Source organism: Schistocerca serialis, chromosome 4 (assembly GCF_023864345.2).
Source record: "Schistocerca serialis cubense isolate TAMUIC-IGC-003099 chromosome 4, iqSchSeri2.2, whole genome shotgun sequence".
In the NCBI taxonomy this organism is placed as follows: domain Eukaryota; kingdom Metazoa; phylum Arthropoda; class Insecta; order Orthoptera; family Acrididae; genus Schistocerca; species Schistocerca serialis.
In genome coordinates this window covers 116,925,617-116,941,081 of record NC_064641.1, presented here as the reverse complement: position 1 = coordinate 116,941,081, position 15,465 = coordinate 116,925,617, and the positions used below count along the sequence as shown (strand labels likewise).

The window sequence follows — 15,465 nt, the reverse complement described above, 5'->3', positions numbered from 1 at the left end:
TAGTTCATTCCATTTCTAAGTAACTAATCTACCTAAGTAATTTCTTTCCATATCTAACTGCTTTTGCTACTTTTCGAGTTAGTATCGGACTTATCTTAACTGTTCATTGACATTACGTTAAAACTAAATTAACTGATATCAGAAATCGTGCTGCATTACTTCAGTTTCTTCCACTTAGAAATGACGCTTGTAGAATGCTGAAAATGTTGGTAAATGCCGAATCAAAAGCTAGACGATGTTAATGTCTTCCGGTAATTGCTATGATCATTCTTCCCAGATGATTTCCTTGACGTCACCTATTTCAAATAGTATAAGCGGAGCAAGGAGGACTTCAAACGCAGACTAGCGCTGGCAAAAAGGTCATGTCTGGCAAGTATCAGACATAGGCCTTAATTTGAGGAAGAAAGTTCTGAAAATGTATGCGTGGAGCACGGAATTGTATGGTAGTGAAACATGGACTCTGGGCAAACCGGAACAGTAGAGAATCTATGTGTTTGAGATGTGGCGCTGCAGACGAATGTTGAAAATTAGGTGGACTGATAAGGTGAGGAATGAGGAGGTTCTTCGCAGAATTGGAGAGGAAAGGAGTATGTGGAAAACACTGACAAGGAGAAAGGACAAGATGATAGGACATCTGTTAAGACATCAGTGAGTGACTTCCATGGAACTAGACGGAGCTGTAGAAGGCAAAAACTGTAGGTTTCAAGTGCTACTCTGGGATGAAGAGGTTGCCACAGGAGAGGAATTCGTGGTGGGCCGCATCAGACCATTCTGAAGACTGATAACTCAAAAAAAAAGCTATAAAATATTGCAGCATTTCAACTGTCTTCGTTGCAATAAACTCAAATTTTAGCATTCTACGTGGTCCAAGTTCACAGTTTCCTGAATTAGTTTAAACTGACTATCCTCTTCAAGAATGTAAAAAAAAAATGTTGCATAGTTCGGAAGCAGATCGTCACGCATACTTAATTTTTTTCTATTTTCAGTCAGTCAGGTTTTCCTTTTCAGCCAGCGAAACGCAACAAAATGAGGCCAGTAAATCGATTCACAAACCCCTGTTTACTGCTGTTAAGAAGCTTTTAACGTTCATCGTAGGTGAAGGGGCTTAGTTTCCTCTAAAAACTTCTAAAGTAACAACATTCACAAATCTATCTAATAACAAAAGCTCGTTACTCAGCTAGTAAGAGTTTTAAAAACAAAGTCTGCATATCTTAGGCCAGATCGATCGTTTCGTCTGGTAGCACACCACAAGTATTTTGCGTAAGAGTTGACACAACAGTCCGATTAAAATTACTTGATAGTTGACACTTGAAGCGTTGGAACTGGTTTCGTCCAATCAGAGCGCTCAGCGTCCGTTCACCATTGCAAAACTGCCACAATAATTCGTCAGATCACTTCAAGTTCCTTGTCCGGCATTCTTTGTTGATGTGTTATGTGCCCCGAATCATGGGTCTGGCACATTTATATCGTATTTCATCATAAATGACAATCACGCCACAAACAACACACAAATAACGATGCTAATGAAATACATACGTTTCATACACACCTTAACTAAACACTATTGGATGCTTCCGCTCAAGACGCGATTCAACGTCACCTATGCGGTTATCATAAACACAGAGATGGCTTACATTAGATAAGTTTCGGACGACACTGCGTGAACCCGAGTTTTATAAGGCTGAAATTCATCATTACGAACTGCATGATTACAGTTAAAAATACAACATTGTCACTCAGGGTTGTGCCATAGCGCAAGTGTTAGCGTAAAAAGTTGTAATGTTGAAGGTCGTAGGTTCGAATCTCATCAAATACCAGGGTTTCTTTTTATTTCTGAATCTAATCAAAAGAGCTTGATCATCATTTTTATTTAATTAATCGATTTAAATGTAATTTTTTATTTCTAATTGTTTGCCACGCCATTTTCATCATCGTATTGACTTTTTTATTTTTCTACCTAACGTTCTACTTTCGTCTGGAATCTGCCTGTGTCATCTATAATCTGCAACCAAGTGCCAACGAGAACTGCTGATCAGTTGGTAACGTGACAGGTCTTGTAGCCAGTTTTAGGTAACCAATGATAGCAATGACTTACAGTTCGCTTTTGAAGCTAAAACTGAACTTTTTCTGCCTTGGTTTGTTCGTAGAGGTTAGCTTTCATAACCGTGATCAAAGCGAACGTGATTTTAGTTCTTCTGCAGATTGTTGACCACCACTTTCTCGGTTCCAACGCACGAGATTTTTGTTAGAACATGAGTTTAAATTCGGGGCTACAAAATCAGTCTCCTGTCACAGTTGTCATTCGACTTAAAGTCAGTTATTGACAGAGAATCTCGCGTTTCCGACATACCTTGCGGAGGCCACTTCAAAAATTGCTCCGCATTAACAGCATTTCTGAAGTGGCTGGCCGTGATTGTGTGTTACCTAGAACCGAGCAGTAGCCGGCGACCGGTTTGGCAAGACTGTAGCGAAAAGTGACAGACATCAACTGTCAAGTAATTTTAAACACACAATAGTCGTGTCCCTGTTGCTGTGGAAATTATTAGCTGCAAATGTGTTTCATACCTATGGGTACAGTTCTGCTATTTATTTATTTATTCGTGTCAGAAGCATTTACGATGTATAAAATAATGTACACTATTTACATGTCGTGTGTATTTATATTTACAAGACAATTATTTACACTTTTACCGCCCAGAAGTTAGCGACCTCTATTGCATTTGGCGTTGCATGTAGCAGGTCTTCTGTTGTGCATGTTGCTGGACATTGGGTACACTGGAGCAGGTGGAAGGTCATCTGCGTTGCTCCACACTCACAGAGCGGCGGCTCAACTAGGAAACCCCATTTAGTCAAATTGCTCTTACATTTCGTGACACCCAAGCGTAGTCTGTTGAGGGATTTCCATGTATTCCACTTCTCTGTGTAGCCGGGTGGTAGTCTTTCGATTGGTGTAATCCATCCCACAGTACTGGTAAGCCTTGCACGCCATACTTCAATTCGGCATTGCTGTGGTGCCCCAGCTAGAGCCTCGGTTGATCTGAGGAAGCTCTTAATCGGATTTTAATCGTGGGTTTGCTGGTTGATATCCATATAGGCGGTGAGCTTCAGAATTTTCTGATTTTTTCTTCTCACTTTTTGCTGCTACCTCTCGGTGGATGTCGGGGGGCGCAATTCCCTTGAGGCTGTACAGTTTATCCAGAGGAGTAGGCTTCAGGCACCCGGTCATGATACGACAAGTATCATTAAGAACGACATCTACGGTTTTGACATGGCAAGAATTTAGCCACACTGGGCTTGCGTATTCTCCGGCAGAGTAACACAATGCAAGGGAAGAGGTTCGCACAGTGTTGGCGTGTGCTCCCCACGTTGTGCCTGTTAGCTTTCTGATGATATTGTTCCTGGCTGCACTTTGTGCTTGGTATTTAGGCAGTGCCTCTTATATGTTAACGCATGGTCAAGGGTGACCCCTAGGTATTGGGATACGTACAGTGTTCTAGTGATGTTTCTTCCCAGGTGATTTTGAGGGCTCTAACTGCCTGCCGGTTTTTAAGATGGAAAGCGCAAGTCTGTGTTTTTCCAGGATTTGGTCTCAACTGGTTTTCCCTGTAATATGCTGACAGTTCTCTCAATGCTTTGAACAGATTCTCTTAAACACTTTCAAAGCAGCGGGCTTGGGCGGTGATAGCACAATCGTCTGCATAGATGAAGCTCTGTGTTCCTTCAGGTAGTGGTTGATCATTTGTGTAGATGTAAAACAAAGCTGGAGCAAGCACGCTTCCCTGGGGTAATCCGTCTTTCTGTGATCTCCATCTGCTTCTCTTGCCCTGGAATTAAACAAAAAATCTTCTATTTTCAAGGAGATTCCTTATGAAACAGGTTAGCTGGTAGCCTCTAGTGTCATTGTACAGCTTCATAAGAAGTCTTCTATGATTAACTGTGTCATAAGCTGCTGTTAGACCTATAAATACAGCTCCTGTGATCTCTTCCCTTTCAAAACCATCTTCGATGTGCTGTGTTAATTTCAACACTTGAGATGTGCAGCTCTTACCCTGTCTGAATCCAGCCTGCTGTGGAATGTATATTGTCTCTAGCTTCTCCGTTAGTCGGTGTAGGATGAGTCTTTCAAGAAGTTTATACAGATGACATAGGAGAGATATAGGGCGGTAGCTTTTAGGATCATTTTGGTCCTTGCCTGGCTTTCCTACAGAGTTTAGGAATCTTGCAGGATTGGACACAGTTGTTCATTAGGTCTCTCAGCCATGCTTTTGTTATCGGCCCAAAGTTCTTTATCTGCTCAACTCTTATATCATCAAGGCCTGCCGCTTTCCCATTTTTGCACTTACTCAAAGCGTGATCCACCTCAGTCTGGGTAAATGGCAGAATCAGAGTATTGGTTTCTTGGTCGGGTCGTCTCTCACATGTCTTCTTACCAGCCCTGGTTGAATAAGGTAGTTTCCCATTTTGTATGAGCTGGTGTGCAATTTGATCAGCTCGGACATTTACATGCATATTCGTCTGTGAAGGATCATTATTCAAGCGTTGTAGGAGCCTTCAGGCCTCGTGACTACTTCTACTCATATCACAGTCTTCCATCGGTTTCTCCCACTGTGTTCTCTTTGCCTCGGAGATTGAGGAGAGGACAGATCTAGCTATTTGGGGAGTTTCCTCACTGAATGGGTTTTCATTGTATTGGGTATAATACTTCTCGAGCAATGTAGCTGTTTCTGAAGTTACACCCTGCAGGCAGTTTGTCTTGCAGCCTCTCGGGATACATGCTCGCGAGCAGAATTTAACAAGCTCAATAAAGTGTTCATACTCTTCAGGCACAGTCTTAATTGTATGAATTTTATCGTCCAGCAGTTTAGAAAGTATCGGCCAATCTGCCTTCTTGAAATTATACGTTCGTCTAAAACCAATTTCTCGGGGTCTTATGATTGGAAGAAGTCCGCACATTATTGGTCTATGTTGTGTGTTAGGTATGGGATGACACACTGATTTGTGGCACTGTTGCGCTTCAGTTTCACTCACAAATAAAGGGTCAGGGTTGTATCCTCGTTGCCACCTTCCCCTGTCGAAGGTTGGAGGTAGTTTACTATTATGAATGGGGGAGAGGGAGTTAGTTTCAGCCCAAGATATAACGGCTTCACCATTCTCATGTTTCTCGAGTGTATCCCCAGGCATGGATGTGGCTATTAAAATCCCCTATTACCACAGATATCTTCCGCGAATCAAAGTTTTTAGGAGGAACAAAGGAGAATTGTTCGGAAGGAGGCTTGTACATTGATGTGATCACACAGTTGCTGAGTTCCAAGGTGATGACCTCGATTTTATTGTCAAGTGTACAATAGGGACACAAGACTTGGATTTCTGGCTTGACCAAAATAGCACTTCCATATTAAGCATGAGGTGTTTCTGCAGCTAGCTGCAAACCAGGTATTTTCGGTCGTCTTTGCTGGGTATCTCTGTGAGTTTCTTGTATGCACAGTACGTCACACTTCTGTTCATGGCGCAGTTATTGAAGCAGCTGTCGCTTAGGTTGTGACATGCCTTCAGTATTTACTGAAATAACTGTCAGAACAGTTTCTAAAAAGAACCGTTTATTTACACGTGTCTTGTTTGAACTCATAAGTGCTTCTGGAATGCTGATGTTCAGTTTAGTACCTATTTCAGATACCTATGCAGGGGCACCATGTGCAGGAATCAGCTTCACCCCCACGGTTTTGCTAAAACTAGAATAAGATAATCAACTGAATGCTGAGTTTATCCTCAAACTGAGGCGTCTTTAAAATATGGCAGCTAGTGGAGACTAATTGTGTACACATTCCTCGAGTGAGAATTGGAGTCCATACACTCAAATGTACACAACACTATGAATACTTTGAACGCCACAACTACGTTCTCCTCTTAAACTAATAATTCTTTGTTTACAACGAATAAAAATTTCTAAAACTAGCAGAATTCGAACCCAACAGTTATAGGTTTCGACTTACCTCTTAATTCACTACTCCATTCTTTCACTTAAGTGCGGTGCTGTTATCGACTTGCATGGTCTGAAACATCGGGTGGCACAGTTGACTAAAAGCATGCGATAGCTCTAGCAATATGACCTGATTCACTAAATTTCACTTTCAGTCTCTGAAAGGCCTGACTTTATTACTAGCTGTGATGTTTAAAGAAAAAATACATTTCCACAACATTTGAAGTAATACTTACGAGGAAGGTATTTATGAATCTTTTCCGAAGTGCTTCAGTAGGTACTTACATGCGTCATGGCGATATGTCACACCTGAAGGAATTTTATTAAGGTCGCATTCTTGCACTTTATGAAGATGGATACTGTACCAGTGACATTTGCCGTCCCCTAGAACACAGCAAATCTGTGATTCATCTCTGGGTGAAGAGTTATGTTGGCTACTGTGGGAGTCACAGCAACACAAACAAGGGAGGAGAGAAGTTGCAATGGCCAAAGGCAGGAATCCAAAATTAACAGCCGTCTTCTGTTGCTTGCAGATGACGCTGTCGTTTATCGACTGATAAAGTCATCAGAAGATCAAAACAAATTGCAAAACCATTTAGAAAAGATATCTCTATGGTGCGCAAAATTGGTCGTGGATCCTAAATAACGAAAAGTGAGAGGTTATCAACGTGAGTGCTAAATGGAATTCGTTAAGCTTCGGTTACACGATCAATCAGTCTAATCTAAAAGCCGTAAATTCAACTAAATACCTAGGTATTACAATTACACACAACTTAAATTGGAAGGCACACATAGAAAATGTTGTGGGGAAGGCTAACCAAAGACTGCGTTTTATTGGCAGGACATTCAGAAAATGCAGCGGGTCTACTAAGGAGACTGCCTACACTACGCTTGTCCGTCGTCTTTTACAATACTGTTGCGCGGTGTGGGATCTTTACCACATAGGACTGACTGAGTACATCGAAAAAGTTCAGAGAAAGGCAGCATGTTTTGTTGTTGTTGTTGTTGTGGTCTTCAGTCCTGAGACTGGTTTGATGCAGCTCTCCATGCTACTCTATCCTGTGCAAGCTTCATCTCCCAGTACCTACTGGAGCCTACATCCTTCTGAATCTGCTTAGTGTATTCATCTCTTGGTCTCCCTCTACGATTTTTACCCTCCACGCTGCCCTCCAGTACTAAATTGGTGATCCCTTGATGCCTCAGAACGTGTCCTACCAACCGGTCCCTTCTTCTTGTCAAGTTGTGCCACAAACTCCTCTTCTCCCCAGTTCTATTTAATACCTCCTCATTCGTTATGTGATCTACCCATCTAATCTTCAGCATTCTTCTGTAGCACCACATTTCGTAAGCTTCTATTCTCTTCTTGTCCAAATAATTTATCGTCCACGTTTCACTTCCATACAAATACTTTCAGAAACAACTTCCTGACACTTAAATCTATACTCGATATTAACAAATTTCTCTTCTTCAGAAACGCTTTCCTTGCCATTGCCAGTCTACATTTTATATCACTCCTTTACTACTTTAAGTGTCTCATTTCCTAATCTAATTCCCTCAGCATCACCCGACTTAATTCGACTACATTCCATTATCCTCGTTTTGCTTTTGTTGATGTCCATCTTATACCCTCCTTTCAAGACACTGTCCATTCCGTTCAACTGCTCTTCCAAGTCCTTTGCTGTCTCTGACAGAATTACAATGTCATCGGCGAACCTCAAAGTTTTTATTTCTTCTCCATGGATTTTAATACCTACTCCGAACTTTCTTTTGTTTCGTTTATTGCTTGCTCAATATACAGATTGAATAACATCGGGGAGGGGCTACAACCCTGTCTCACTCCCTTCGCAACCACTGCTTCCCTTTCATGCCCCTCGACTCTTATAACTGCCATCTGGTTTCTGTACAAATTGTAAATAGCCTTTCGCTCCCTGTATTTTACCCCTGCCACCTTCAGAATTTGAAAGAGAGTATTCCAGTCAACATTGTCAAAAGCTTTCTCTAAGTCTACAAATGCTAGAAACGTAGGTTTGCCTTTCCTTAATCTTTCTTCTAAGATAAGTCGTAGGGTCAGTATTGCCTCACGTGTTCCAACACTTCTACGGAATCCAAACTGATCTTCCCCGAGGTCGGCTTCTATTAGTCTTTTGTATTATCGCGAAATAGGGGAGAGAGGGTCACAGAAATGATACAGGATTTGGGATCGACATCATTAAAAGAAAGGCGTTTTTCGTTGCGACGGAATCTTCTCATGAAATTCCAATCACCCAACTGTCTCCTCCGAATGCGAAAATATTTTGTTGACACCGACTTACACAGGGAGGAACGATCTCAAAGATAAAATAAGTGAAATCAGAGCTCGTACGGAATGATGTAGGTGTTCATTCTTCCCGCGCGCCTTACGAGATTGGAATAATAGAGAATTGTGAAGGTGGTTCGATGAACCCTCTGCCAGGCACTTAAATGTGATTTGCAGATTATACATCTAGATATCTATGTAGATGTAGATTTGTACATAACACTTGAAGAAATGAACAATTTACTTCTAATAAGAAATGAGCTTAACTTCTCCTGTGTTTCCTGTGCCTCCTACACGCAGCCACATCACTCACATTTCTACTCGCACATCGCAGCTAAGTAACGTCTTCCTATTACTCAACCACTGACGCTCTCGCAGTCTGCGACTAAACTGAGGCCGACCAGCGATTGGCGGCTGATTACATCAGTGTTGACAGGGGGCGCTGAACTCTGTCTTCGTGGAGGTGTGGCGCTGCCCGCTCTTTCCAGTGGCGCGTGGGTCAGCGCCTCTTGATGCCGTTTCGTGGCGCTGCACTGGTCTGTGTGCAGTCGATGCTTTAGGACTGCACAAAGAGGATGGTGGATGAAGGATCAAGACACTAGTGTATTCCACTGTAGTTATGAAGATACTTTCACGATCAGCACAGAAATTAGGAACACCCGTCAGCTGTGCATGAGCAGCTTGAATATACATTGTCATCTCAACGAGAAAGGAAGGTATGGACGAAAATCGGCCGTTAAGGAAATCTTGAAAGAGTAGCATAAGGCTGCTGAATTAAACTTCGTACTGGCGTACAGAAGGAAGCAGCTTTCGTACTGGGACCAAGTTATATTTACGTTGAGACGGTATTTTCCAGCTCACCAAATGGATCTGTCCATGTATATCACGCAACTGGAGAGAGACTCAACAGCAAATGTATGATATCTGAGATGTGCTGTATGCTGTGATCCCATTGTTTAGTACTGTCTTACCACCATGTATGTATGGCATACACACATCCTGTGTGCAGTCTATGTATGGTGTATGTATGGTGTGTACGTGGTGTATTCTTTGGCGTATCTGAGGCTTATGCATAGCGTAATTGTGGTGAGACTGTGGAGCAGTTGGGGCATACGTGGAGTATGACGCCAGTTCACCAGTTATATATCCAGTTTACTGTTTCTGCGATCTGGCATCCTATCTAACTGCCAAATTTACAGCCAGTTTTACCAATTTCCAGATCTGGTGTGTCCTACCAAATCCCAGACCGTACAACCAGTACCACCAATTTATAAACGTGATATAGCTGACAGTTAAAAGACTCTGCAACTGCAAAGTCAGCTGCTTGCACTTTGTAAACAGCAAGTGTGTGTGCTGTTATTGGTAGATAGGGTTGAAAATAATAAAAACGATTTCATAGAATATATTCATTTTCATATATAGGGTGTTACAAAAAGGTACGGCCAAACTTTCAGGAAACATTCCTCACACACAAATAAAGAAAAGATGTTATGTGGACATGTGTCCGGAAACGCTTAATTTCCATGTTAGAACTCATTTTAGTTTCGTCCACCTACGCTCAATGGAACACGTTATCATGATTTCATACGGGATACTCTACCTGTGCTGCTAGAGCATGTGCCTTTACAAGTACGACACAACATGTGGTTCATTCGCGATGGAGCTCCTGCACATTTCAGTCGAAGTGTTCGTACGCTTCTCAACAACAGATTCGGTGACCGATGGATTGGTAGAGGCGGACCAATTCCATGGCCTCCACGTTCTCCTGACCTCAACCCTCTTGACTTTCATTTATGGGGGTATTTGAAAGCTCTTGTCTACACAACCCCGGTACCAAATGTAGAGACTCTTCATGCTCGTATTGTGGACGGCTGTGATACAATACGCCATTTTCCAGGGCTGCATCAGCGCATCAGGGATTCCATTCGATGGAGGCTGGATGCATATATCCTCGCTAACAGAGCACGTTTTGAACATTTCCTGTAACAAAGTGTTTGAAGAGTCACTCTGGTACGTTCTGTTGCTGTGTGTTTCCATTCCATGATTAATGTGATTTGAAGAGAAGTAATAAAATGAGCTCTAACATGGAAAGTAAGCGTTTCCGGACACATGTCCACATAACGTATTTTCTTTCTTCAAAGTTTGGCCGTACCTTTTTGTAACACCCTGTATATATATATCGTCAATTTCCAATCGTCAATTACAGTAAGCCCTCATGGACAAGAAGTGCAAAGTAAAATTTATGGGAAAAGATCAGAGCCCACAAGAATTAACGACGGTGTTCGCCAAGGAGATGGAATGTTGCAACTCGCCTTCAGACTCATCCTAGACAAGGCATAAGGAAAAGGGAAAATGATTTAAAAAGCCAAAATCTCTTGAAGCCTACCTAATTTGGAGACCAAAAGATGACATTCAGATCTCTTGCTTTGCTTCTGTGGACGATTTAGCGATAGTACTGGACTGTGAAGTCACATATTCCGCCGGAGATGCTGGCCTACAAATGTTTGTAAAACTGAGTTATCTGCCTAAATTTAACATTCACTAGTGTGAACTACCTCTCTTCTTCTACCCAACAAGCACTCACATCTCTTATGGTATGTATTTTAAAGCCCGTGTTAAGTGTACATTGCTTCTTGTTTTCGTTTAAGGAACCTGCCTGTAAAGTTTCCTGGTGTTTTCCTTTTGGGGACCTCTGTGTCTCTCTAAACAGTTGTCAGGCACACTTTGTCTGGTGTTTCGGCAGATAATGAGCTGTTTCGAACAAATACACATGCTAAAGTTACTTAGATCAAATAAAAATTGCTTTGTTTGCTTCCATTTGTCAGCAAATCATGATCTGCACAACAGAACGGAAAGTTCAAAATATAATAGCTTCCCTAACAATGATGCAATGTGGTGGGTATGTGCACACCCTGTATGTACATTGACAGTCCATGTAGGACACTAAAAGAATAGAAAATACAATTGACATACCATATTCCTGACAGTGGCATAACATCATACAATTACAAACATTTTAGGGTCCACACCTGCCATAAATTTCTTGAAGGAAGAAATTTACTCCATTTTCTGTTTTTTATTACTATTTTATTTTGTGTACTGCAATGTTTTGGATTTGTAGTCATCCTCTAGCTAAATGTTTAACTCATTAACTAGTAGTACCCATTCTCAAGCAAAATGCTAAATCATTTTCCTGGAGAGTGACTACATAGCTGAAATGTTGTAATGCACAATATAAAAACTAATTAGTAATAAAAAACAGGAAATGTAGAAAAGAATGAAAAAACAGAATTTTTTTTCATTGAGACGGCTTTCTCCTAGCCAAATGAGGACTATTGGCTGTTAGTGGACAGGAGTCTGATCATGGGATTTGCTGTCCACAGGGTTGGTGTCCGGCTGGGATCGAGACGCCTGACAGTGCCTCTACCCCGCACGACCAGGCCGCCTATATTCCAGCCACATCTGTGGGAGTCCAGCCCATCCAGAGTCTGCCACAGCCATTCTACGCAAAGGACCTGCCTCTTACAGATAGTAATGACCATGATATCGAGCTACTGGGCACACCAGAGATGGGCTACGATACAGATCGCCTACTGGAAGACTTCCTCCTCTAGGGCAGTTGCAAAACCAATAAGGTCAACAGTCTACGCATATAAGACTAGGTCTCTGAAATACAGTTTCATGGAACATTGGTGTATGAATAAACAGTGGGAAGGCCTATAAAAAATCCTCAGGCGTGCACATCTAACAAGTCTCAATAGATCTGTCCCACTGCTGTCACCTACTAATACAACAGAACTAGCGAAATGATTTGAAGATACTGGCTGACCATATACTTACAAAATCATTCAGCTCAGTGGGAATATTTCTGTGCATCTTTAGTGTTTGTAAAACAAAGAAGGTCGAAAGTCGAAAGTCCTTATACCTGTATGTAGGATGCTAGCTTTATGTACAACTGAGGCCCTTTCACAGACAACCCGTTAAGTGCATACGCAATTCTATAATCCTCAAAATCTATAGGCAATAGTAATTTTAGGAACATCATGTTTAAGAATTACTGTTACGCTTTCATTGTCCCCTACTGCTATGCAAATTTATTGTACATTTCTGTTGTTACCTATATCCCCAATTCAACCAATGTTTGAGTGACATCATCGTGAGACACCTTCAGCTTCACTACTATCCTTTTTTTTCAGAACGACTTATTTTGGACCGCTCTCCATTTTAAAATTTCGCCTTGGTGCAGTAAAGATGTGGGAACCTACAATAGCTTGATAACCTTGCCTATAAAATACATTCTTTTAACAATCTCATATAAAGGAGGGACCACATATTTGCACATGTAATACATATACAGAGAAAGGGGCAGCAGTCAAGAGAAAACTGAGGCAAAACGTCAACAAACAGAACATACACCACGTAATGCTAACGGGTCAGAATTTCCAACGTTCAATGTGCTTGTATGAGTACTGATTTTCACTCTATGTTCACATTTAACTGCCATTTGGAGAGACACTGTTTCTCTCGATGTATGTTCACCAAGCTAATGGTACTTCCAGCTCAGAAAACGTTTTTGCGTTGCTGGAACTCGCCATTTTGCCATCGGTTCCTTGTGTACACTATTCTGGTTTTTTCCCCAGTAATGGTCTTTTGTCTGCCCACTTTTATCATAGTCATTTCATAGCACCACTTAGTATGGGGCGTCGCATTTGTTGGCTTCCTTAACTGCGTTTGAATCTCTTTTAGAGGATTATGAACTGTGAATATATAAGAAGAAAAAATCGCTATTTGCAACAGTCACAGCACGGAAGAAATGGTTTGTAAAATTATCATATGATGGTGAAGCAGCCACGTCAGTACTGAATTTTCTACACGTGCACCCCGTTATCGCATTCACCCTTTTCTGCCATTCACCTCTGAAGCCCAGTAGGTGTAACAACTTGACAAAGAGCTTCTGGTCACCTTCAGAATCTTCTCCACAATCCGAAACGAAAACAAGTTAAGGATCACTACGAACATGACACCACAGAAAGTGATTACATTGCTGACGAAACCAGACTGACATTTCACTGTTCACAGAAATTGCCAGTTTTAGTTTACTTTGGCCATCTGTAGGTTAATAAGAGAAGCAAACAAATAAAATCCATTTCATTTGTTTGTTTTTATTTGTTTGTTTATATTTTGTCTGTAAGATTCTTGTGTGGGTTTTGCCTCCTGACGGAAGCATGTTCACTCAAATTGGGTTGTGTGTATAATATATTGTAATTATCATTATTAAACATTGTGGATAAATCTCATAAATAATTATCGCAAACAACTGAGTCCTTTTATTCAGTGAAATTGGAGGCAATTAAAGTAATGATATACTGATACACTACAAGTAGTTGATAATGTAGCTTTGAAGTGTACCGCTCCTTCTCATCACAAATTAAAGAAAGTGGATGTTGTCTCAAACTGAATATTTTTCTGTGAAATACTTTATGACTGTGGTGCCAAAAAAAAACTTTAGAAAATAAAAATTTCATGCATTAATCAACATGTACCCCAAATATGTCAAGTGTTGAATGGCATGCTAAGCTTCATTGACTTAACAGCTAACTCTCAGCAAGAGACTTGTGAAGACTTCAGATTCGTCTACAATGTGTGGTTTTTTCACAGCTGTTAAGGTTATATGTAATCCATAAAAATATTGCTGGTGTTTTCATTGGTTTGCATGCAATACATTTCAGAGATGCAGTGCATTTTTGCTTTTGTATTTCTGTATCAATAATCCCTTTACCACACAGAGGGATGTAACAGTATTGACACCATTGCTAGTCAGAAGTGTACCACTAAGTCTGTGTGAAAAGCATCTGTTCTGCGCATTTTTGAATAGAGTGAACTGAGTAGTACTTGCTGTGATGATAAGTGGCCAGATCTCACACAAAAGCAAGTAAAAACTTCAGCTAATGTAGATTATGTGTAATGAATGTAGAAAGCTTGTTTCATAACTACATTATCATGTATGGAATAATGTAATCGAAGTTTACTTCCAGGCATAGCGGTTACTATGTGATGCTTCTGCAAATCTCTAGTGTTTATGGATATTATTATTTGGTTCAAGTGATTATTTAGAATAACAGTGAGAAATACCATCTTCCTAAAGGCTCTCTTTCAGGCATTCTTTTGGTCTTCATTCCACTCAGTTATCATTTCTGTAGAAAGTAATGTTGACAAGGCAATTGTGCATCCTAACTGCATGCCAACTAGCAACACCGCATCCTTCTGCCCCAGCTGTCAATCACAAAGTTTCCTTACCAACTGTGTGCACATTTGTTTCACTTTGCCTTTCCTCTTCATTGTTTTAGTTGATTTTCTCCTTGCTCTATTAAACTACTATAACCTCTTTATTTTAGTGTGCACACATACTGTATGCAGCAAAAAGATGCAATGCAGCCTTGATTTAATTTCTTTTTATTCTTGAGTTTCGCAAACTTTCGTATTGTCTACTCCAAGTAACCTGATAATTGTAACAGTTGTATAAGTGTAGTGTCTGACAGTTTGATGTCTGATTATACGATAATTTTGTCACATACGTTCACCATTCAAACTGTGAAACACAACGAGCGATTCTGTTAAGAAGACAGTAATTTTGGGAAATGATGTAGAATTTATTTGCTTTTTCTATTGCATCTAGCATTCGTACCTTGAACGAAACAACAGTGACATGAACACAACTAAATGTATGCTCGTTCTACTCTGGATTCAATAATACACAAGTGAAATACATCTATGACTAGTCTATATGTTTGGTACTTATCCAAAATGTCTGTCGCACAAATGAATGTACGTAACATATTTGAGGAAAAAGTTATTGTTTCATTACATTTTTCACTTTATCAATAAAACTAACTGTTTTTTTACAGCAGAAACGACGTTGCCTCTTTCTTTATAACAATAAAGATAACGTTGGTATGTAGAGCAGAAACGAGTTTGCAACACCCTGCAGTTATTATTAATTTTTTTTTCCTTCTGCTAACGATTTGTATATTATTAGTTTTAGATTTGTACATTTACCTTTAGGTATCCCTAACAGTGTATGTGTGTGTGTGTGTGTGTGTGTGTGTGAGAGAGAGAGAGAGAGAGAGAGAGAGAAAGAGAAAGAGAGAGAGAGAGAGAGAGAGAGAGGGAGAGAGAAAGAGAAAGAGAGAGA

The 15,465-nt window shown here is 40.6% G+C and overlaps 1 protein-coding gene across 1 annotated transcript in view; it reads left to right on the top strand.

Moving 5' to 3' along the window:
* Window positions 1-15,112, top strand: part of LOC126474303 (prolactin-releasing peptide receptor-like) — a 161,999-nt gene extending 146,887 nt beyond the window's left edge. Inside the window, exon 3 of the mRNA XM_050101769.1 lies at window positions 11,657-15,112. The gene's annotated coding sequence lies outside the window, so the exon portion shown is untranslated. The remainder of the gene's footprint in view (window positions 1-11,656) is intronic.
* Window positions 15,113-15,465: the final 353 nt, after the last annotated feature.